The 26,490-nt window shown below is 35.4% G+C and overlaps 1 protein-coding gene and 1 long non-coding RNA gene across 4 annotated transcripts in view; both read left to right on the top strand.

The window, feature by feature from the left end:
• PCDH9 (protocadherin 9) overlaps window positions 1–26,490 on the top strand; it is a 665,490-nt gene that overhangs the window by 547,831 nt on the left and 91,169 nt on the right. The gene's annotated exons all lie outside the window — the stretch shown is intronic.
• LOC147654152 (uncharacterized) lies at window positions 400–25,458 on the top strand. The gene is made up of 2 exons (XR_015285468.1): window positions 400–436; window positions 23,807–25,458. It is a non-coding gene; the product is annotated as an uncharacterized LOC147654152 (long non-coding RNA).

Here is a 26,490-nt window from a genome sequence, read left to right on the forward strand (position 1 = left end):
AAACTTTGTGGTTTTTAATTTATGATCCTTCTCTTCTCTAGTGAATCTGTAAATAAAGAGTACCATGCCCCAGCAACCTCTGATCTGTAGGATTCATTAATAAAATGAATCCTACACATCAGTAAAAAAACCAGTAAAAATAACTTTGTCATATTTTCACTTTATATTACATTACTCTCAATAGTTGTTTCTGCAGCACTTCCATTGTGAGACAACATAATGTGCTTTTGTCAAAGCACAATGTTTCTTTGTGCTGAAACCAGGTATTTTGCTGTCCTCGTTAAAACAAATTAGGTTGTCAACCACGACTATTTATCCAATTATTTAATTTGCTGGCTTTTTCTAAGGAGACATTGTGAATGGAAATGATATATAAATCTGAGTGAAATGCTTCTTTCCAGGTTTCCAGATTTGATATATACTGATGTATGTCCAGGTAAAGACAGTATTTTCTTTCTTGGCTTTTCTTTCTTGGCTTTATTGTTCTTGCTGTTACAGAAAAGACTTGAGGTCAGACCTTTTGTTTGCATAAATCAACAGAACTCAGCTTGCTCTAAGGCACTAGCTTAAATTCATTAGGCATTTTTTCAATAAATACTACTGGTTGAGATATGTTTCTAAATAATTTAAAGAACATTTGAATATTTTCACAAAAGAGTGAAAGTAGCCTAACTTTTTACATTGAAAGACCAAACATTTCTCTTTCTTTTTCTTTTTTTTTTTTTAATCATTATTTAGATAAAAATGCTCAACAACCAGTGATAACAATACAAATTTAAGGATGGATTTGGAGGAAAGTGACAAAATAGTCTAAAACTAGGAGGTAAATACCAAGTGGCACAAAATATTATGGAATAAAAGTACTGAATAGCTTGTAAAAAAATTGGAAATAAAGATGTACCATTTCTCTAATTATAAGCTACACTGGGGCAAGAATTCATGTGCTAAGATCTGGCCCAGTGTGGTCTGCTGTCAAGGCTGATGTTGTTTTCTAGTATAGAACTGGGACAGTAAGAATTGATTTTTCAAGAAAGCGTTGTTTTGGTTTTTTCTTTGTTAGAAAACTAAAATTCAGCAAAAAGTTCTGAAAGCTGTCAGTTCCAGTGAAGATTGTCCCAGGAAATATTCCCCACATCCATCGATCTTTTTCAGAAAAGAGAGAGGAAAACACCTACTCCGCAATATTTGGTAACCGGTGTTCACTGGCATGTACAATTCATGCCCCTGCTTTGTGTCATTAGTGTAAGGAACTAGAACATAGTCCTCTTGAGTCATGCATAGCTCCAGTTCCTGCCAACCTCTTCTCTGCCATTGTTTGTCATTACAGAATGGAGATAGAGCTCGCTCTACTCCTGAGAAACTTTGCTTCTTCAATTGTAGAATAAGAAAGTTTGAGAAAACTTAAAAAGTAATTAATGATGGGAAAATAATTTCCCAGGCAGCACTATTTCTGATCAAGTCTGGTTTACTGCCATGGTATGTCCCTATCTCAGCTCAGAGCTTTCTCCCAGTAAATGACTGATTAGCCACAGATTCTTTAGAGAAGTTTAGAATTTTGGATACAATAGGAAAAATATTTATTTCTCTGTGTTATTGCTTTCTGCAATTTTGTGATGCTCTGCTAAATGCAAATTGCTCCTCATTACATTATTTGGGTGGCTTGTTTTCTTGTGTTCATCCACATGTTTATTTATAAAGAGATTGCTATATATGATGGCAATTACAGTGTCAGTAAGAATAATAATTCAGCAAAGCAAAGCCAATATTCATTGAAGAAACATGTAGAAAAGGCTAAATGATACCAGAAAAGTGTACTCAGTGAAAAAATACTCACTTTGAATAATCTGCTTATGATGTCTCTAAAACATTAGTAGCTACATGCCCACAACAGGAAAATTTTACAGTTGAAGGAAAGAAGTACTAAATACCTATTATTACAGCAATGCATATTATTAATGAACATAATAAAATATGTAAGTTAATATACAAAGCAAAATAGTGTATTAGAAAACTCAATGCTAATAGTATTTTGGAGGAGAAGGAGGAGGTGGAAGCTCCATTGCTTGAGTTATTTAAAATGGGAGAAAATAGAGCATTTTAAAGAAATAGACTGTTCTGCAGGATTTTGTGCCAGACCAAATGCTACACTGTACTTGCAAAATCTGACAGAATTGGATTTAGCAGATGAAAATGACAGTGTGAGTCAGCTGCTGAGTGCCTAGTATCACACAGGTAAACGGATCTTTTGAGAATATCATCAGTGAGTCCCAAAGGAACTGCCATCCAGAAGACCTTTTCTAGTTTATTTAATCAGTGTTAATGAACAGACAGTGAAGAAAGACAAGCTTTCCCAGTGACTGTACCCATTTCTATTCTGAACTGCCCTTAAGGTTATTCTTTTAGTTCAATGGTTGTACAGAGAAGGCAAATTAACTTAAATGCATTTCTTTAAAATTATCTAAGTGCTTTATGTATCTAGTGTAATTTGGAGGTTGGAAATAACTTGGGGCCCTTATAAATCTTGGTTGCTTGACAAAGAGAAAGTGACAGTACCTGTGGAGGCAGATGTACTATCTTCCTGTTGCTATGTGGAAACAACACAAGAAAGAAAATACTCCATCAGGTTGTGCAGGTTTGCAACACACATTTTGTCTCCCTTCATTTGATACTATATCTGATAATATTTCCTAGGGAAAACTGGTATAGAATATTAATTTTTCAAAGGTTCTCAGGGAGTATAATGAATAGTATTAGATGGGGCTCGCATACTCAAATATATGCTTACTTTGTAATATAGTCAATTTGTATTGAATTACTAAATTTCAAAACAATTTTGTTTCAGCTTGAACTGACATTTTCAGAGTCAAGGCAATTTAAATTTAGCAACTTGACTGCACTTCTTAATTCAAGTGCACGTTTGAAAAGATTGAAAAAGCTGTTACAATAGCTTAACTCTAGCTCAACCTAGTTCAACAAGATGAGAGCCAAAAGTAATGGAGAGTTGAAATCATTCCTCTCTCAACACAGACTGATAAATCATCTGAGGATTAAATCTAGTATTTTGGAGGTACACAAAAAAATTAGAACTGATATTTTGCTGCCCATCTAATTCTTCAGAGAGACAACTGGGCTTCCAGGTTCTTCCAGGAAAAAAGTCTTTTCCTTCACAGGTAGCTTTAAGATTGATGCTTTTACTTTCACTTGTTGTACAGCCTATATATGTTATTTTTTTCTTTTAAATTAATTTTTTTTGTGATTTGAAATATTGAGCTTTTGTTTCAAAATTTCTGACTGGTGATTTTAAAATTTCATTTCAACCCAAATAAAGGTGAGATATACAGATAAATGAGCTGAGAGTGACTTCATAGTGAATTATTCATCAATATAATGAAGTAAGACATCCTTACTAGTTTTAAGGATTCTGGCTTTTGCATCAAGATCAAAGCAAACATAATTGAAATTATGCTAACAATACTATAAAATATAGAAAACTGAGAGATGGAGAGCCCAGTCTCTTCAGGTTGTAGCAGAACAAATCTTTAAAAATAAGTGCTTTCACAGCTACCTAAAAATCAAATAGAGGAATCTCTGTGGAATATTTTGACAGACTCTTTATCAGAAATTTACTGTGTCTGGGAGAAATTCAGTAAGACTGTTTACAGTCCTGTTAACTTTAATACAGTAAAGACTTGCAAGATATAAACATCTGTGTGGTGGCAAAAAGCTCTGTAGTTTAATTGTGGCTCAATTTCTTTTACTCTACAATTATGTATTTTCTACACAGAATTAATTTGGAGTTATTGTCTTCTGAAATACCTGGTTTTGTGGACTTCTAGCCTTCTGCTTTGAAATCCAGAAGTATTAATGAATTTACTTGTGAAATCTTCATGAGACATTGTTAGTGATTTTTCATCAGCTGTCACCCATGGCAGTGAAATATTTGAGTACATTTTTTTTTTTAATGTAAATTGTGAGAAAGTCAATGAAATCTACCCAAGGAAACATGGAAACTTACTGGAAACATAGACCCAAGTTTCCACTCCCTCACTGAGGAGAAATCTGTCTCAGGCTGTTTCAACATTGAGATGCAATGCAACACTGAATGTCATTTTATGGGTTATGTTATGTGCTCCAGTCAAGTCCTGAGATTTTTCTAGGAGGAATCCTCAGCTATTTGCTCCAATTTTTTGATAAGTAGACCTGTCTCTCTAGGTTGAAAGAAAGAGTGGTGTTCTCCTGCATGTTCCCTAAGAGGAAGGACTGGGAAATTAAATGTTCACCAGTGTTGAAGAACACGTCATCTAGAATGTAACATCTATGTATGCTTCTTGACTTCTGTGATTAATATTTTTTCTTGTTCTCCTTAGAATGTAAGCATAAAAAACATATTGTCAAACTTGTTCTACGTAGGGAAAGGCTGAAGTGTTCCATGGTATCTTTCACTTAGATATTGTCACTGATTTAAGGTTGAGTATATTTGTGTGCCATTTGGAGACAGAAATCTCTACAAATCTATCAAAAGACAGAAATGCCATTGGGAAATAAACTAGGGTTGGAGCAAAACTAATGAGTTAGAGACTCTGGTCTTTCAAGTTTCTGGACATTAAATCATCCCTGAGATGCACCTTGGAGGACAGAACTTCTGTTTCAGACACAAATCTGAACAAATATAGATGATGTGAGAATGTTCAATTACTTCCTTCTCCAATTATGACTGTGCTCGTTTAAATTAAAAACAAGGTGAATAAAAATTCTATTCCTAAATATTTAGGGGTTATTTAAAGACTTCTTACTCAAAAGAAATCAAACCATCCAAAGAACAACCAAACAAAAAGCCCAACAGCAAGCCTCCACATTTGGATTCAAGTTTCACCTATAAGAGTGGTTTAAGTAAACACCAAATTTGTTTCTGGATCTTAAAACTTATGGTTCTATTTGAAATTTTCTGCATCATTCTTCTGTGATTTACTTCCACTGTTATACAGGAACCAACAAAGTTTCTTTGGTATTTAAAAAAGACAGAAATCTTATTTTGTTTGTACAGCATAAAGGCAGAAGAAACTTGCAAACAGAAAAAGTCTTTCAGTTAGAAATTCACTTACTCGCTAAAACTTTTAAAATATTTACAGTATGTACTTTCCTAAAATACTTTCCCTTATGATTTAATTCCGTGTCTTCTGTTTCCTGTGGCTTAGTTAATTCTTGGTTCTAACAAGGTAATATGAAAGTATTTTTTGTCTTTTGCTTTACTCCTTTGCAGCTCTAACAGGAGCCCTAGCATATTGTCCATGTAAATTGGTGCCTGGCTTTACCCATGTGATTTAAGACAGCTACCTGAAGCACTGAAGTTAATTTTGGTACTCTTAAAAGCACTGAAATAAGAGTCACAATTACTACGTTTTTCTCTGTGAAGAAACAGGCATTTCCAAAGGATGATTCATTCATCCGTGAGTCTATATTTTCACAGAGGTCTATATGAACCTACTGTGTGCTTAGTAATTACCTGAAGTTAAGCTGACTAAACTGAGCCTTCATCACTATGCAAAGTGACCATGGATGGGCAGATTTTGAGATTTAGTTTGAAAAGGGAAATAGCAATGCAAGTTTCTCTGTGGTGCCTAGCCAGTGTGCAGCAATCCCAAGGCCACAACTGCGCATGAGGCCATGCCTATGCATGGCTAAGCACTGAATGCTTGCTCATTCACTGCTTGACACTGCTACTCAGACTGCCAGGAAGTGTCACAATTCTCATGGATGTTTTGTAAGGACAGGCTAAGCCACAAGGAAGTTAACTAAGACTACCCCATTTTAAGATGAGAGAACAAGGAAGCACCAAGGAATTAACTTCGGTCTGATGAATAGTGGAGTATTGCTGAGCCAATTAAAAGGCCAACTTCTGCACCAGAATTGTTTCATTTGGATGTGTGCATTCAATTAGTTAACTGCTACTGTGTTTTGTAAAATGCCTAAGAAAAATCTTGTGGAAATGGATAGGAGAAGAAGGAATTTGGGAAGACATAATCAGACAGTGCTTTGGGAAACTGTACTGAGATTTTAAAGGGAAGGGAAGGGAAGGGAAGGGAAGGGAAGGGAAGGGAAGGGAAGGGAAGGGAAGGGAAGGGAAGGGAAGGGAAGGGAAGGGAAGGGAAGGGAAGGGAAGGGAAGGGAAGGGAAGGGAAGGGAAGGGAAGGGAAGGGAAGGGAAGGGAAGGGAAGGGAAGGGAAGGGAAGGGAAGGGAAGGGAAGGGAAGGGAAGGGAAGGGAAGGGAAGGAGATTTTACTTCATGTCTTTAGTCATAATGACACTAGCAGAAAGTTCTTTGGTCTGACTTGATTTTTAGATAGAGGAGCCAAGGCTTGTCTGTCTTTTAAGGAAAAACATTGAATATAAATTTTGTTTAAAATGTTCAAGAAGGAAGGAAGTATTCAGCTCAATTATTAACAGAAGTCTGGTTTTAGTTAATAGCCTTTCTGAAAAACAATAATTAATAATAATTCTTAATTAAAAATGTGTATCTCTAAATTTTACCATGTCAATACACATCATAAGTTTACATGTGCATTATAGCACCACAGTGAAACATGCAAAGAAGCTGTTAGAAATATTAGTAGTTATAAAGCTAGGTCCATAAAGGGAGAATGGTTCACTTAATGGATTCTTATTCCCCAAGAATGTAAATATTCTTTGGATGTTTGGTGCATTACCTATGCCCCAGAAAGAAGGAGCAAAATTTAAATAGTGTGATTCATAAGAACTTAAATATGTAGGGGATTTTATTTATTTAGTAGTTGATTTTCCACTTGGCACCTTCTACAGAGTAGTTCAAGTGCATGGATTTACTTGGGCAAAGAGGAGAGAGGAACAAAAAACCCAGATGCTTATTCAGACTGGGGTTGCATTGAACACTTAGAGGAGTGTCATGCCCTACCTTCGCAGGAGTATTCTGTTTCTCATTGGATTCATGGAAATGTTCTGAAAATTGAGGTTCAAGGTCAACCTTTTTTCACAAAATAGAGAATAACACAGTTCTGTTCATTTTTTTGTAATATTCCACTGATTAAGAAAAGATTCAACATATAAGAAACTTTTGCCTAGATCTTTTTAGTGTTTGATGAGACTTTACGTTACCTGAAAGATTGCATCTAGTCCAGGGCTATAGGTATATTCTTAAAAAATACTTTCTCAATGTCTTTTTTTTTTCCCTGCTGTGCTTATATGATCAGTTGAAATATTTTTTTAATGGAAATAAGAAAGAAATATGAGTCAGTGTCTTATTTCATAATCTGAAAAGGCTGAAGATCCACAAAGATGGAATGCATAGTTTACAATAATTATCTCTTTTTCTACTGAAAATGCATAGATAGAAATAGTTAGAAATGCAGAGGAGCTGGAAAGATGACAAAACATAAAAACATTATTCCAGTTCCAGCTCCCAGGACTGGATTTCTGAAGTCAATTATTTGTGGATAGAACACATAAACACTCCTGGAGGCTGTGAGAAAAATGTTAAACATTCTGAACAGACCAGCAAATTCTGTCAATCCATTTATCCTGCCTGTGATGACAGCCATTTGAAACCAGAATTTCATCTTCCCCTGCTGAACCATGACTACCTTCTTCTCTCCCTTTTGGGCCTTTCATTATTCCTTCAGGCCTAGTCACACAGCAATGTCATTTATAGCAGGCTTCAGCCCTGTTTTATAATGTCTTCCCTCTGCAATCCACAAAAAAAGTTATAACATTCTTTGTGGAAATGGGTTTATTTGTTGTTTGTGCTGAATGTGGTACCACTTCTAAATCTGATGAAAGAGAAGCTGAGCAAAAGGCCGCAAATACCATATGGTCTCTGATCTGCTTTCACATTTTTTCTGTGGTGGTGAATTAATGTGGTGCAATCGCCAGGCTTCTGAATATCTTGTGGGACCCCATTTGGCAATGCCAGGAATTATATTTGCAACTGAATGTTCTGATTGCTTTGGCATCAGCAGTTGCATTGGGGCACCCTACACAGTTCCCATTCCATTGCTGGCATTCCAGGACAGGCTTTGAGCACAGGCTTTCATGATTTCAAAGTGTAAGGGAGGGCTGAATCAACAGGAGATATTCCCTGGCCTCCAACTTCTGCAGCAGTTTGGGCAGCTACAGTGTCCAAGAGAAGTATTGATGTAAGATGGGTGCTTTCAGGATTGGTCAAAGACATTTCTAAGTCCTGTCTTCAGCACTAAAGTAAAGAGTTTAGCATCTCTTCCCTGAGACATACTTTGAATATAGTTCTTTATTCTTTTATAGCTGATAGAATTATGCTCAGCTGTAGATTTGTATTATTTAGTTTGGACCATGGCATGCTTTCATAAAAAATGTTCAAATAAGCATCATACCTCACTCTATGACTCATGGAAAAATATGGATTCTGGCATTAATTGCTAGCTACTAAATGACTGTAGTAATAATTACACTAACTGTGAGTGTAATTGAGAGCAAATTCCAGCTGTACCTCTCTAGCTACTGCATAATTTTGGGTTGAACTTGATCAGTAAAGCAGATCCTAATGCAAGAACAGTGCATTTACAGGTTGCTCCCACATGCCTTGAGGGTTACCACTCAAGCAAACAGAATATTGAGGTTTGTAACACTAGCAATAGAACAAGTTTTAAATGGGATAGAAATGATGACATGAGAATAGGAGTTTCCAGAAGGGGTATGTTTTGGTTGGAGTACAGAGGGAAAAATAGGGTTGAGGCAGGAGGGGATCCTGGCTTTCCTTTCGAAGCTGTCAACACTTTAGTTAACAAATTTACTTTGAGAATTTCTCATTCTGACCTCAGCTTAACTATCAGCACTGAACTTGTTGTTTTCTTGAGCGTGTTTTCCTAACTCTACACAATATCATCTCTTCTGATCACTACTTCAGAATGGTAATCTGTACTGGAAAACTATAGATTAGTCTTCTGAGATAGAATCACTTCAGGCAGGTAAAGCCTTTCAGATGTTCCTATCAGTTAGAAATAAAAATGGGTCCTATAATTAATTCTTATTACCATGTAGCAATTCACCTTTCTCTGACTCTTTCTCCATACTATGGTCAGTTCCTTTTTGTAAGAATATATAGGAAACATTACAGACAGCACAGATTTTTATTGCTCATTATTATATCTAGTTTGGTTTGGGGATTTTTTATTTGCTTGCTTGTTTCTCTGCTTGGTGTAGAGATTTTTGATATATGAATCTCCATTACAAATATTTAAAAAATAAACTTTGAAATTTTTGTGTGAGGCTAACAGCATGTAGTTTACTAAGTCTCAAAAAATATAGAATTTGAGTGCAATAAAAAAAAGTCTACACAAAACAATGAAGTAATTTAGAATGAAAAAACTAAAAAAATATCTAATTTACTGGGAAGATTATTTTTCAGACTAACTGACATGTTTGAAAACTGTAACATACATATTTTTGTAGCCAAAAGTCTTTCAGGGAAATTTAAAATCAAATTCAGCATGCCGTTGCATTACATGTATATATATAAAAAAAAATAATATCAGAAGATGTGAATCTCTACCTTCTTTATTCCTTTTTTATATCTTCTGTGGTTTTATGCAAATTTTTTATATCTGAAGATATCACAGGTTGGCACTCAATGTGTGTACTGAATTTCATTTGAAATGCAATAGGAAGATATTTACTATTGCTGCAATACTAAATACCAGACTATCAGAAAAAAACAGAAAGAGGTTTATGCTAGATAGTATTTGATGAAAAATAAAGAACATGATCTTGCACAGAAACTGCTGGATAGTGAAACAGTAAATTAATTTCAATTGTTTAGATACCCATCTATGCACGCATGTACTAATTCTATTAATGTGAATGATAGTCTTTTCTTTAGTTTCACTGAGCTTACTCCAGACTTTTATACTGAGTAGAGCAGCTGTCAGAACTACAACTATGTCTGGATCCTAGATTTTTCTTGGGTTTTTTTTGTAAATACCGAGCTTTTGATCATGTCATACTTTGTCACTATGAACACCTATGAAGGTCTCACGAAAAAGTCATGTATTTTGTCTTCAAGTCATGCAGAATACCATTAATTATTTTATTTGCCTTTTCATCCATTCCTCTCAGCTCTTATGTACTTGCTGACAGCTGTACTTAGTGGCGTGACTCACAACCTTCCCTGGAGCAGAGCCCTTTGAGCATGTGCATTATTGTGTTACTCAGCTGGATGGAATCTATTGCCCTAGGTTAGCCCATCATGTCGGCAGCCACTTAAAGGAGACTGATTCACTTTTACACAGAATGTGTAGCAAAACCCTAAATTTGTGCTGGCAGCATTGTCTGTACAACTCAGAGAAAATTCAGCAGTTAAAAAAGATGTGATGATCAGGATTATCTCCTGTTCCTGCTTACTAAATATTAGCTATAGGAATTGAAGAAAAATGCTTTGGTTTCACAATCTGTTACTGTATTGGTCTAAATAAAATGTTGGGGTTTGGACAGTAGGTGTTAAAAGTTAATCAACTGAAATACAGACTGTTCAGATATTGTTGGAAGTTTGGAGATTTATTTTGGCTATTATTGTCCTGGGCTGAGTGCTGTTTACATAAGAGAGTATATTCTAGGTGAGTTCTTCACTAAGTTGATTTAATAAATGTCCTAGTGCATATAAACCCTATCACTGTTAGGAGGAGGACTCATTAGCTGTTCATATGCTGCACTAATGGAGTTGAGCTTCTGGCAAGTCACAGTTTACTCAGTGCAAATGGTCTTCAATTAATGTTCCAGAGGGGAATAAAGTTTTTCCATATTTTTATATTGATGCAGTTTTATTTTGTTCAGTTGTCTTTTCAATTCAAACCAGATAAATATTTACTCATTTGTCTAATACCTCCTCTTCACCACGAGGGTAACCAAACTGCTGAAATCAAGAGTATGTTTTATGTCGCAATTTAAAAACAATAAAAATAGGAGTCTATCTAAAATTTATAACTGTATCTAAAATGAATAATCCTATTTTTATACTTACATCCTTTTTTCAGAGGCAGCAAAGCAGGCTAACAAGCCTAATGATTCTCTCTTTCTATGATACTAAAGCCTTATTATCTTGTTGCTTCTTTGTAACGCCATGAATAACATTTTGAACAAGCCATCATTAAATCTGTTTCAGTTTCTATGTGTTAATCTACAGGAAGAGAGTTAGTGAAGTTTCAAGAACAAGTTAAACCTGATTACTTGTCTTCAACATCTGTTTTTTGTAGTCTTACTGGGATGTTAGGGAGATGACAGAGATGATGCATTCATTCTGTAGTGCCTGCTCATTGCCAGAACTGGGAAATAAAAAAATATTCTCCTTCATGTCAGTATTGTTTAAAAGATGTTCTTCAGTTGCGAATGGTGGATATTCTGAGATTCCCCTGTCTTCCTCTGTGTCATAAATAAACACAACACAATAGTTCTTAAGAAGCAAACATCACAACCTAGTTTGAAATTTGTTAGAAAATGTATACTTTAACAATTGTATTAAATGAAGAAAAAATAGAAAATATCAAAGAAGTTTTTGTGGAATACTCTATTGACTTCCAACAAAACGGTATTTAAAAATGGATAAATGCCATAAAAGTGCATTTTCAGCTTTCTGTGACTCTGGCAGATGAGCACAAATTAATTTATGCCATAAGCATGCAAGCTTCTGAACCCTTCACTGAATTTCACCAAGGGCAAATAACTGCTATAAAAGTATTTTCATGCTTCTGTGGCTGTGCAACTAAACAGAGCCCTTTTACAATATTAGCCAATGTAAATCAAAATTGTCAATATTCTGTAAGTAGAAGAAAAAAGTATTATTGGTCTCTGTGTTTGAGTGAATCCATGTGTGAGGCGGTTTTGCAAAGGCATTTGATTTTCTGACTCGGGTTTGTGTTTCTTTCAGTAAATCAATGACTTCACCTATGCAATAATCAAAAAATTACAAATGATCTATTTCTTTACATATGCATGGCTATTTACGTTGGGTTTATAACTTCTTTATCAACAGAATATGAAGTTTGTGAACGCTTTAGTTTTCCTTAACAGTCAGTGCTTCCTCTTGATTCTGCAGTGCCTCCTGAAGCAAAACAGCCATTCTCAGTAAAATAAGGGCTACAGAGCCCTCTGTCCTTGTTAATGTTTTTTTCCAGTGAGTAGGGCTGGTTGCACAGTGCAAAGGCTCTGAATTATGACTAAGAAATCTTGAGTTCTCTTCATAAATCTGCCACTGACTGTTACAGGACTTAGAGCAATTAATTTGATCTCAGTTCCGATCTATCTTTGCATTTTTGCTGTTTTGTGTATGAAGGTAATTTTAGCCAGTGGCTTGCCTCCTCACAAGTCTGCAAAAAAAATTTGGAACTGTGTCAGTTCTTAACTCAGTTAAGAACTCTGGAGGATATTATCATACAAAGAAATTATAAACCAAACCTACAGGAGGCTTGATAAATGACAAGCATTTGTATTGTGTGTGTGTGTGTGAAACAAACTAGACTTGCAATCCACTTGGAGAAACGTTCATCAAACCAGGTGACATTTGCTTGTGAGCTCCTTGTCTTTAATTTCCACTCAACATATCAATTAATTAATTATTATTAATTTTTATTTATATGTTTTTCTGCTTAAGAAATACAGGGGTTTTACCCACTCATTTCCACCTGCAGTTACACAATGATTCAGGAAAAGTTGCTTAATGCTGCACTTAACTATCCTTCCCACAGCACATATCCTTTAAGACCTGTGCTTACTGACAACACAGCAAGCAAATGCCGTGAAGGTTAAGCGCAGTAGTTAAACAAAAAGTAATCCTCCTACATGTTCTTCCAAGGGCATTGCCAGCAGATTATTAGGACAGGAGGATGGGAGTCTGACATTAAGTGTTCTCTGGTTCAGTCAAACTGAAAGATACACAAAAAATATTTTTTCCTCTCTTCCCATATATGCCCATGGTTTTTATGGCACTTTTGCATATGGTAATTATTTGTCTCTAACAAACAATTCTCATGGTTTGTTATTTCTATGGAAACCAACTATTGATTGAATTCTGTCTTAAGGCATAGTATATTTACTTCTGATGCTAATCAGAGGGGAAAAATGTAATTCTTTTATATAAATTCATGACCACGAAAGACAAATCATAGGATTAATTAGCCAGACAGCCCATGCAGCTCTCATTCAACAAATTCTTTAGCAGAATAAGATGCTCTTCTATAGTAATATCATGGTGTGAAGTTTCAGTTACAGAATCTCTTAATGTAATACAGTAAGAGAGAATACATACTGAGGAAATTTAACAACTTGTGTTTGTAGTTTTGCCTTAACAAGTTAAAATATGTAGGTCAAAATTGCTTTTGTAAAAATGAAGGACTCTATGAAAAAGACAGGAAGATTTATTAAAGAAGTAATGTATGTTGTTATCCATTTCATTACTAGTATTTTTGGTGAATATTTACAGCAAGGTACCTCCTGCCTTGAGGACACTATTTCTGTAAAGTGCCCATGTTAAAATGACTTATTAGCATACTTAGTCCTTATTAGTACACCCCTGCTAAGGACTGCACTGCAAAACAATAGGACCTTCAGCTAAAGTTATTCATAAAAGCCAACAATCAGGGACAGAATACTTTGTCTGTTTCTATGAAATTAGTAAACAGGCTGTTGTTAACCAAGGAAGAGGAAATTAATTCAGCAGCTAGGGAAATTGTACCACTCTGCCACTGAATCCCAAAGGAATGAATCCAGATGCATTAGTAAAATTATGCATTTTTAAGTCAGTTGTAGCAACATATGAAAACTCATCAACAGAGGGGAAGGTAAAAGGGGACTGAATACCTTAAATTTATTTTGTTTATAAATATTTTTTCTTATAAATTATTATTTATAAAGGATTCCATTGATGCTTTTTGAATCTCTTTTTATTGCACTAATTGCTTGATCTTTAATTACTACCCAAGTCAGTCCAGTGCTTACATATTAAACTTAGGTTAAATCAACACTTTTAGAAAAGTATAACATTCAAATATTTGCATTAATTTAAAAATAATATTAAATTATTATTTTTCAAAGAAAAGGGTCTTCATATTAACCTTGTGATGAATCTCTGTCTAAGTAGCAATTAGATGCTATGTAATGGTAAGAAAGCATTCACAGCTATTAGAATGAATTTATCTCTAATATATCTGGGTTTCATCTTGGTGTAGATGTTCAGCTTTCTTTAAACAAAACCTATGCAAGTGAACTGTGAGAGAGCAGGATATAAAAAATAAAATAATTATCATATATTAAAAAAAAAACAATACACAAAAAAAAAACCCTCTTGCCCTTGATTCAAGTAACTACAAGAGTGTTAATCAATAAACCTTTCCTCACTGGCAGTTCTATTATATTTAACGGGGTTTTCAGCTAGGTGACACCTTTTTCTGCAATACTATTTTGTACCATCATCATATCATCTCATGCAAGAGTGGGTAATGGAAATTAATGTTGTAGTGATACCAGTGACACTAATTGGACTAGCTTACTTCACTATTATTGAGGAAAGAGGACTGTCATAAATGTGTTTAGAAGACTTGCAGGAGAAACAAATACAATGCATCGTGAATGCATTTGTCTAAGATACTAATAATTTCCTTGGTCTTGCAGAATGTTATTAAAATATCTTAGTATATGGTGATAAAACTGAATTTTTTATAGAACTGATGAGAGAAAAAAAACCTAAAAATGTAATGAGAAAGGCAAAAAGTAGGGATATAGGAAGAAGAGTGTGTGATCACCACATGAGGGAAAAAAAATCATCAGCTTGAGTGTCATATAGTTAAAAGTAACTTTTCTCATTGTAGTTGCTGTCTTGAAAATGCTGGCCAATTTACAGAAGATTTGCCAGTTATATTTGTCTTTTCCATTTATCATAGTCAAGAATAAAATAATCTTTCCTGGATACAGCTAAAGGGATGACCTAATAAGATATTAGACAGACCATTTTATTTGCTACTGGTTTTATTGTCAGCTAAAACATGGCTGCAGACAATTCAGCTGAATTATAGTTTGTGCTAAGTAAACATGTCTTCAGCCACGGATATCCATATGGTCATTTAAATGGGCTTCTGGGACTTGAAATGGCACTTAACATAATATATTTCTTTTAAATATATATATATGTGCCTATTGTATAGTCATATTTAGTCTCAAACTACTAATAGGATCTTTTATTTGTTCATAGACTTTTCTGGAAAAAAGCTTTTATGCATTTTCTGCAAGACAGGTGTTGGAAATACTTGTATGTGTAATGGCATATAATATTATTTTTTCATAAGGTGTGAGTGAAATAGCTCCAGGCTTTTTTACCCAGAGGTTTTTTTTTTTCTCAAAGTACAGTAGCTATTTCATTTCTCACTGAGATTATAACAATGTTAATGGGGAGTGAGACATCCCCCACCTCCCAACCTCCAAATTTGTGTTGGATTTTTAATTTGGTGCCTTTCAGCAAATATTTGGAAGAAAATCTGAGGCTGGATGAAACCCAGTGGATCAAAAGAGCCAAATTATGTCAATTTCCAAGTTATACAATGTTGTTGTTGTTGTTGTTGTTACTTTCTGGGTCCCCTGATTTTGTTTTGTTTTAATGACATTGTGATTCTTCCAGCCTTTTCCTCTAGTAACTGAGCTTTGGGAAAGCTAGTATTTTATTTTGTTCTGAGTTTATGCTTGAACTAAAGAAGATGAGAGACTGCTCATGTATCCACTCCATTGCACAGCCTCTAGGAAACTTGCATAAAAGTAAAGTTACTGGAACTTGGAGTAAATCAAAAATCAGAAAACCAGATTAACCTCCTGTGACTGCTAAGCCTCAAGGAACCAGGTCACAGAGAGTCAGAGCCATTATAATTGAAGTAATTCTGTTGCATACTATAAATATAGACCAGTGTGTCTGTAAGAATGGTTGTCCATCCCTGTACTGCTGCTGTGAGGAGGTTAGACACAGTTTCCTTTTGGCATGACTGCATAAATATATATACAGCATGTTTGGAGTTGATCAAATTGAGCACAAAAGATAATTTGTAGTTCACTGTTTATGCATTTTTAAGTTTTCATGTGTGAAAGAGAAGCTGCTGCTTTCTAAATGTTAAGTGTACAAGCAAGGGCTAAGTGCACTGGTACTCTGCATTTTGGGAAGCAGTAGCTGGAAACACCTACTCTGTTTCTCTTGGAATAAGAATGCCATGAGCCAGTCTTGCAATACCAGTGCTGAAACTCTCACACTGTACAGAGCTAAAAGACCATGTCGTGGCAGGAAGGATGATAGACAGAAAAAACATCACATGTACATTATCTTTTGAACTTACTGATTTCTTGTCAATGAACTAACACCTCATGGATTTGGAACTGCTTTTAAAATGAGTTCACATACTTATCAGAGTTGACAAAGTGACAGGGGAAAGAAAAATAATTCCCTGCTGTTTCCTTGATTTGCTTTCCTATTCCTTGCATTAAGATTTCATGGGTTCAGCTTGGAAATAGGGCTTTCTTTGAGACTTCAAACAAATCAACAAACACTGAAAGAATGAAAACTATTGCTTTCAGTCAAATATTTTATTTCTTTTAAATAAATAATTAACTACCACTTTACTTTTAGTACCAGTTAGTTTTAACACTATTTATGCTCAATTATTCTGCAGAAAATATGCTCTTAACCTGATAACCTGCCAAGCATTTTTGTATTGGATGATTGGCTATTACTTCCTGCATATATGCTTGAATGTTACATGAGTATTGCAAGCTCTTTATATCATGTGTTCAGCATCTGGGGTGAGGCAGAGTCACTTCTAGTTCACCCTCAAATAGTTTCCCTACTGAACAATTATGTATATGTATATGTATATGTATATGTATATGTATTATTACAACTGTTTCTTAACTTAATCACTTGATACAGAAACCTTATAGATGCTCCAGATAAAGCCTTAAGAATATTTAAGAACAAAGAGCGTTTAGAACATTAAGAATAAAGAACATTTAAGAATAGCATGACATTACATGAGTTTTTTCTTCTCAGGAATGAATGATTAGGTGGGAAAATAAAATATTTTGAAGTCTGCTTAAAGTACTGACACTAAGAATGACCTTCTAAAGATTGTAAAGCTTTACTAGAGTGTGGGTATTTTTATCTTGCAAAGTGAAAGGCGGATGAACTGTATCATTTTATTTTTTCAACATTTAGGTAAGTTGTGGGTCAGGGTCTTCTTACCACACAAGAAAACTCTTGTCCACTCATGAAATTAGTGTTGAGTGAAAATCATAAAATCTGTTTTGGACAGCGGTCTCAAAATTAAAGAATTCTCCTCTGGAAATACCTATCTGGATATAGAGTGAGTCTGAGACAGTAGTTTATAGTAAATACACAACTTTTAGGTGGATAAAGCTAAGAGAGATGAATCTCACTCTTGGTTTCCTCACACAAAAACCCAAAAGCAACTGTGGTTTGAAAAAAAAAAACCACTGAAACCAAAACCAAACTTGCCTCTTCTTTATGATATGCTGATAGTTCAAAAGCATAAAATTAGTCAGTCTCAGGTGATGAGTGGTAAATCAAGCTGAAGTTATTCAGTTACATCTTGAGTTTTTCCTTCTGTTTCCTTTCCTTTGTTTCCCTCCCATCTTGGAAGAAAGGTTGCTGTGCTTCTCATTCCTGCTTGATAATTTCCCTATCAAAAAAACTCCAACACAAAAGCCAAACTAAACAAACACAAAACATTGATCAGAAGCTGCCTCTACACTGAACTCAGCTTTGTCCACCTTTCAGACTTGCCTGCCAAATAAAGTTCCTTATCAGGTGCAGGTCCATTTCTGACTTTCAGTGTGCTTCAAGTGTGAAATAGATACAAAATACATAGATTAAGTAAAGTAATTCTCTTAGTATATACAACAGCAGAATTTGTGGCAAATATAAGTTTTCTTGGCCAAACCTATCAGTACCTGGACATTAACCACACATCTTTGCTCTTCCTGATCAGATTTCCTGTGCTCTGTTATGCTCTTTTATTTGTTTAGTCTGTCTTTGCCTAAATTCCTCATCTTTTGAAATGCTTCCCTACAAAAACAGATGTTGCCAGGCTCAAATTTGTAAAAAGTCTAAAGCTATCTGGGTCTCTGGCGACAGAAGTCAGCTGTTTACTAGCTGGATACCTGGTTTAATAAAGCATTTTTATTTTACTTGGGTGTGTGAGTTACATGAAAGGAAAACTCTTCGTGTGACCTCAGGTACTTTCTCTAGTGACCTAACTAAAAAAATACTAACATGAAGGCTGGAGGTTTTTGCAGAAACAGTTTCAAATACAACATTTTCATTTATCCAGTACTCTTTCCAATAATAAAAATGTTATTTACTGGAATTTTTTGAGTGTTGAAGGCCAATTCTTCACACACTGCTTTGCAATTTATGCTTCTGTTTCACTAAAGCTATGCCCTTGTTGATATTTGTGAGCTATTGGTTTCAGGAAAGACTGGAGTGATAAACTATGCACAAGTACTTTTTCACTGTACTTGTCTGTTGGGCATAGGAATGTTAGTTCCTATGAGCTTACATTTGGAACATAAAGAACCAGCCTTCAGTAAGTCTAAGAAAGAGAAACTATATTCAGTTAGCAGGCAGAAGTGAAATATAATGATATATACATTATATACACTATTTACACTGTATTACTAGGAGCAATAGAGTAAAAATCAAAGCATTCTGGAGAAGAAGTTCTTGAAAGAAAGAGAAAAAAAGAGAGAGAAGGAAAGAGATCAGGAAACAAGTTGTACTTGGCTAGTATAATTTTCTTCATAGCAGTTCATATGGTGCTGTGGTTTAAATTCATAACAAAAACAATGCTCAAATAATACTTCATAAGACACTTAAGCGCTAGCAACAAGGCCTTCTCTGATTCTCACTGTGACACACAATTGTGTGACACACAACTTGTTGTGCAGTGGTTTGGGAGCTGACACAATCCTGCAGACAACCCGAACCAGAGATACTCCATAGCATATAATATCATGATTAGCAATAAAAGGTAAAAGAGGAGGTGGCAAGAACATTATAGTTATCTTTGCATCACTTCTTTTGTTCTGTTTCTTTTCCTTCAGGTTGTTTGGGATGGTTTTTTTGGGTTGTTTTTTGTTTGTTTATATATATTTATTTATTTATTTATTTATTTTATGTAGAAGCCCAAGCTTTCATGCTTTTTTTCTTCCCTTCCTTTTTTTTCTTCCCACTGAGGAATGGGAAGAAAGTGACTGAGCATCTGTGTGGTGCTTAGTTGCCCAGTGGGATTTGCCAACAACTGAAGGCAGAGGTAAAGGTAGGGAAAAAAATCATGCTCATTTCTGATGCTCTTTATGTTAGGGTATATGGATTTTTCATTTGTAGCATATCAATTAAAATGTGAATGAGAAAAATTTGAAAGGGCAGTGAATTACACTGGTTGTTACCACATACTTCAAGATTACAGTTTCAGGGAAGAAAAGTCTTAGCATACCTTTGTACTCAGAGTTATACAAATGTATAATAATCTTGGAACTGTTACTGTTCCATTGTGTAAAGGATTGAATTATGAAACTCCTTTTACAAGCCTTACTATTTTGTGGTTCTTTTGAGTACTTAATAGCACCACAAAGCAGTTACTTTTGAAATTATTGAGCTCTACGGCAATCTGTATAGTTGTATAGTTGTTAGAAAAGTAGATCATATTCCTATTCAAATGCCTAGTGTCCCTTTTTATGTGTAAACTAAACTCAGGAGGTTTCAGAGAGAGGAACAGATGCTCATGCAGCTTATCCCTAATATATGAACACACATTTCTTTCTGAACTGCATTAAAGAGATTGTCTTCACGGTTTAATTTCCTCTTATTAGGCTCTTGTCCTCTGACAGGAAGCTGGATAGATGACAGAAACTGAAAATAGTCCTCTACGGTAGACTAAACAACAAGTGTCACCTTCAGTGGCAGCCTGCAAGACAAGATTTTTGAGTATTTTTCTACAAGCAGTGTTACCTTACTGTACTTCTAGATTAAATCTGTTGGCTTATTTGCAATGGGCAACTACTTTAAAACAAAATCACACAAGAATTAATGCCTTCTAGTACATTGCCATCCCCACAAAGAGCTCTTGCTATGTATCTATCTGCTACTTCCACAAATAACTATCTTTTGTTCATAACCCTATTTCCTGACATTGATTTCCCTTTGGCTACCATACTCCACTGGTTCCTTAAACCTTGATCAAGGCTCTTTAAGTGACTTCTTTGAAGTGCCCTTATCTGAACTAAATATGAATTTGTCAGCACTGGTGAGAGCCAGCATATATAATACATATTTTCCTTTTCTTTTTCTTTATTTTTCTTTTTACTTAAGATTTTTTAACTGTCTGCGCAGCTCCTTCTCTGTAACCCAGGGACAGACCTGACCAGCATTTCATCTTGCTCTTCTACTTCTGCCAGACATAGTAAACAGTGAAAGTCTTCATGGCTTTCTTTGTCTTCAGAAGTAAGAATACTTAACCAGAGCAAGATATATTCACAGGAAATTGAACCTTACTAGCTGGAAAGAATCACTGGAGATCCTCTGATCCTCTGTTGCATCTTAAATGTCTCAATATCTGTGTGGAGACCTCACAATCCTTCTGGGTAATGTCTTCCAGTGTTTTTTCATTATCATGGTAAAAAAAAAATCCGCATGCCCATTGGAGAATTTCCCTTCCTGCAATTTGTGCCCACTGCCTCCAGACCAGCCACTATGTACCTCCAAAAGACTGGCTTCATCTTCTCTGTGCCCTTCCACAAGGTATGTGAGGTCCTCCCTAAGACTTCTCCTCTTAAGCCTGGAAAGACCTCACAGCCACTCACAGTCTCTCCTTGTACACCATGTGTTCCATTCCCCTCATCCCACCAGCTTGATGACCTTTTCTGGGCCCACTCAGTGTACCAGTGTCATTTCTGTACTGGAGACCCCAAAACTGGAAACAGGACTTGAGATGTAGCCTCACAATTACAGAGAAGAATTGCTTTCCTGGACCTGGTGAGTAGACTCCTGCTAATGCATCCAGATTATCAGTCTTTGTCTGTGCTTCAAGGGTGGACATGATTCATGTCCAGTTTTTTTCATCAGAATGTTCAGACACTTTTCTGTCAAGCTGCTTTCTCTCCAGCTAGGACCCAGACTATAGCATTGCATGGGGTTATTCACTCCCAGATGCAGGATTTTACACGTTGCTGAATTTCATGATGTTGCTGTCAGCCTGTTCCTCACACCTGTCCAGGTTCCTCCAAATAACAGTCCTGCCCTGAAGCACATCATCTGTTCCTCCCAATTTTGTATCTGAAAATATGTTGAAAGTGTCCTTTCTCTCATCCTCCAAGTTTTTAAGAGTCATTAGACAGCATTTTCCCCTGTAGTATTAAAAGTTGACTTTTTGACTGCCAATCACTGCTCTTTAAGTCCAGCCTATTTTCCTCCCACTTAATTTTGCACTTATCCAGTTCACAGCTCATGAATCTGACTGTAAGAGTACAATGTGAGACTGCCAGAGATGCCTTGCTAAAGTCAAAATTTGTCACATCCACCATTCTCCTTCCACACATACAACCAGTTCTCTCATTGTAAGAGACAGGTTGGTCAGGTACAACTTGCCCATAAAGGGGCAAGTGGTGGATCTGAGGGTGCTCTCCAAGGGTAAATTGTGAGAAGGAATGTTCTTCTGCAAAAAGAGCACAGAGGTGAAAGAGCTCCCAATATTTTCTGTGTGAGTATAGAAGGATCACTCGTCAAGTCTCAGTCCATGATACACAAGACAGGTCATGACATGAGGCTTATATTAATTAAAGACTTCTATCCACTCAAAGATTTTCAGTAGGTATTAGCTAACCTAATGAAAGATTAGTGCTCCTACTCTAAACGACCTGATGCAGTTTCCCTCTCCCACCATTTCCAGTTACTCATCTTGTGAGACTCATCTCGCCTAACTTCACCTTATCTAGATTACCTCTTTAGTTACTGAAAAGAAGTGGGCTTTTCTAGGATATGAGTCAACTAATTTATTACTAAGAGCTACCTGGTAATAAAAGGAGATCATATTCTAAAAATAAGAGTTCTTTTTACTGTATATAAAAAACTCTGTCTTAGTTGTAGATTAAGTCAGATAAATCTCACATGGGAACATTTCTTTCAAATTTCCCCAGGATATTTCTATTACAATTCAGTTGTTATTAAGTGGGTAGGAAGAAAGTATAAATCTGGATTTACCTCACATCTAAAGTATTCCTATTTAGAGGTCCTTGAAGATTTTTGTATAGCTTATGGTACATTATATCTCACACTAATAAATATATGATTGAGTTTCCTTCTGGTGCTATTAGTTGTGTTCTATGTGCGATGTATGAACAATCTATTTCCTTTTGCTGCTGCTAGAATGAGTTGTTTAGGCATTTTGGAAACATGTCAGTTTTTTAAGGGATTCAATCTCGCCTGAGTCAAAAATAATGGAGTTTTGCTATTGCCTTCAGTACAGGCAGGATCAGGTCTTCAGTCTTTTCACTCTAATGTGATTCTAATTATGTTACACTTTTGTCCTTCTTCTGTGCTTTCCCTTGCAACATTAAACTTAATTTGTTAATTACCCAGCATTTGCAGATTACGAGGCAAATCTGGAACTCATTTCCTTTGCTGCTTGCTCTGTGTTCTCCCTCTTAAACAAATGGACGGATAAGCATATGACTATTTTTTTCTGAGCTTTATGTCCCTTATTAAAGTCTAGTACACAGTGGTCCCTGCTTACAGTCTTGTCAGTTTACCTTATACAAATTACTTTACTTTAGATTTTCCCTGATTCAACAAGATACTTAGGGTTTCAACTATCTGCAGTAGTGTTAGGAATAATAATGAATTTGATGAGACTACTCATGATGAAAGTTTGTCTGTAATTACTGTTTGGTAGTTGGGTTTGATTTCAGAATAGTTTATTACAAGGATAAAGACATTTATGAAATTCGGTAATACTGGAATAGCCCTTTTTCTAATGTAAAAATTACATGTCCAAAGAAGTGAGTTTTGCATAATGAAAGTGATTAAATGCAGAGTACCATCTTTCACATGTATTTCTTGAAACACTGCTAAGCACCATATTTCTGCTGGGATAATCACTTATGTCAATCTGAGATTAGCTACAAAGAATATATTCTGAAAGATTATTCAATTATTAATATTGAAAAAGCCATCCAAAGAAACTAATATTTGTAAGAAATCAAAATCTTTTGAAAGGTTTTCTCCACTTCAACTCTATTCATAGAGATCTTGATATCATCAATAAGAATGTCAATTGTAATGCAGATGTCTGTCTAATAGGAAGTGTACTGAGATCATAGGCTCAGTTTTCATAAGCATATTCCGTAAGTGAATAGCCATCAGTAAGCAGTGATGTTTTGTTTGGACATTTTTAATGAGCTGCGTCATATACAAACTAATGATCTGCTAGAAGTTGAAAAGTTGTAGTCTCCTTAACAGTCTTTATACCCTTCAGTACTCCTAAATGTTCTGTTTCATTTTTCTTCTCCTTTTTACTGATATTGGTTTTTTTTCAAAGTATTCCTTTTTAACTGTTTTCCAAGTCTTGTCCTAAAGCCTTATTTTTCACAAGATTTTGTCCTTTTATTCCATGTTTATATTTTATCAGGCACATTTAGGTCCTAAAATTTGACTGTATCTCTTGGGCATTGAACTAATAACACTAATACTAAATAATAACTTCATCTTCAGGAAAAATTAGACCTGAAAAATGAAAGTAGCCATGCTTGGTTTCCCGCAATCATCAGGATGGTTCTTTAACTGTTCATAGCTTTTGGAGGCACCACCCTGGAGGTCTCAGATGACATTTGGAAGATTTCCATGTTTGAAGAGTTGTCTCTGCAGCAGGAGCTTATGGATGCTCAAAGAATCCTTACTGCAAATGCAGCACTGAAGAGAATTTAAGCTGAGGATTTGGGGGTCCTTGTCCAAGAACAGAGAGCAGCCCTGCAATCTAAAATCTGGCAGCCCTGCAGCCACAAGTCTGGGACTTGAGGAATCCGGCTGCAGGGCCTTCCACATGCCAGCATCTGCCTGCAGCTCTGCATCTCAAACCTCTGCCCATCACCTGGTATCTCCTGGCTGGAGAGTATGTTCACAGTGGGCATTCACTGAGCATTCATGCTCCATGAACTAGAATAATATTTAGTAGTATTTTTAGGAAGCTGACTTCTATATTCTGGCATGATCCATAATTTACTGCATAAATTTTAGTAGCCTTAAACTTTTTATAATATCAAACATGAAAAATTACACTTTTGCAATATTTTGATGTCTTCTATCCTTTCATGCAATGTCTACAATCATTAATAGAAGGAAGTGTTGCATTATCATTTCCTTTTGTAATTTCCTGTCATTGACTACACGCCTTAGTGCAAGGGTCATAGTTTTAAAGATGGATGTCTGATTTTGGCTATGTACAGCTGTAGTTGTTCCTGTATAAAAATACTTGCAGTCAGGTGTGTACACAAGGGCCTACAGGCTGAAAATTCAAATTTGAGCCAAAGCTGCAAATTAGTCATTCTAGAGACTCATCAAAAATGCATTCTTTCCCTCCATTCAGCCTTATTCCATGTCTTTCTCACTTGCAAAATAAACCCTGTGTGATGAGCTCTTGGTTATTCCTTTTTCCCCACTTCTTTCACTCCTAAGTTCATCTAGAGCTTCTAGGAGTACTTACTGTAAATGTACCACCATCCTTTCAATTTAAGCTGTGATGTGGTAAATGTAAGCATATATTCTAATTTTTATCTGCCTTTTTTTCAAGTTTAATTCATATTCTAAACATGCATCAACCAACTCTTGGGTTTGCCACTAAAATAAGGATTAAGTATCCATTTGGCATGCTTATCATACACTGACTACTGCCATACCAGTGGAACCAGATGGAATAAAAAATGTCATACTGAATTTTTCCAAGGACTTTTTCTTTAAAGAAAAAAGTGGAAGATAAGGAAGGAAATAATAATAATAATAATAGAAATATTTACAGCATGGATTGGAAAATGTATTTGTCCTTGCTGCTGGAATTGCTTATCCTCACATTTAAACCTACTGTTTTCAAAGGTGTATGATCTTTTCTGACATGAAATTTCTGAGACCTGCAGCAGTTTAGTTGCTCCCATTAGCACATGAAACAATGACTAAAAGTCTCAGTGTTATACAGCAGGTTCATCTTAACTGTTGTTCATCATATTTCCTTCATTTTGTAAAAATCCCTTAATTCACTACATTCTTACTAGAATACAAATAAACCTAAAAACCAATCAACAAAAGAAAAAAAAAAAACAAACTTAAACAAAACCCAAACCCACCACCTCAAAATATCCCCAAGAGCTCCAGCTCTTAGAAGGGGTCATGGAAATTTCTTTCCTTCTGGAAGCCTTCCAATAGTTAAAAGAATCTTCTTCTTATGCCTCTGAGCTACAGTATGCAAAAGTCAGTCCTACTAAGATATAATTAGAAGAGTAGGATAATTCTAATGCTGTTTTACAACTGATGAAATCTGCTTCAGCTCTGTCTACCACCTGATTACCATGGAAACCATTGCTGGCCAACAGAATAATTCTGATCAAAGGAATTATTATTAATCTTCCCAGTCAAGGGTGGATGAAGGGATGGACAGCTTATGTTAAATTTTCTGGTACAGGCTGAAAGGTTCAGTAAGGGTAAATATTAATTCCTAGACTGTTAAAAAGCAAGAATATATAGTTATGAGACAAGTACAAACCACAGTCCAAAATTCAGATACTAGCATATTGCAATATGAGCATCTAGGAATTGAACATAAATAAAGATAGTTTTCTGATGGTAAGGAGCTACAAGAAAAATTGACATGGAGAAATTGAGAAAATCAACTGTCTGTTTCAAGGATAGTCAAACAATGGTTTAAAACCTAATGTTGGAAAGAAAAAGTATTAAGAATGTTGTACACAGGTTAGTGTTTAGACAGACAAATAGCTATTCTTGCCAAAATATACTTGTTAGAAAAAATGCTTCTGTTTTTAATACAGAGAAAATATCCATGGTTTGTAATAAACATTGAAATCTACATATTTTACAGAGATTAGAGCGGAGATGATAGAATCTGAATTCAAACTTCTGCTATTTGAACAAACAGTATTTGTTTTTTATAGAAAGGCTGTGAAAGCAGAAGAGAAGCCAACATTCTCCAAGAGTTCCCTGTCTCTTGAAACATGTGCAAATTGATCAGCACTTGATGTTTCTAGACTTGAGAAATTTTCCACTTCACAAATTTATGTTTACAGCAGACAACACTCACATAGTCATAGAATGTTTTGGTTTTGAAGGTGATAATAGAAGTGACCTAGTCCAGTCCACTGCAGTGAGATGGGATATATTTAACTAGACCTTAA

Source organism: Cyanistes caeruleus, chromosome 3, assembly GCF_971803275.1.
Source record: "Cyanistes caeruleus chromosome 3, bCyaCae1.hap1.1, whole genome shotgun sequence".
NCBI classification, from domain to species: domain Eukaryota; kingdom Metazoa; phylum Chordata; class Aves; order Passeriformes; family Paridae; genus Cyanistes; species Cyanistes caeruleus.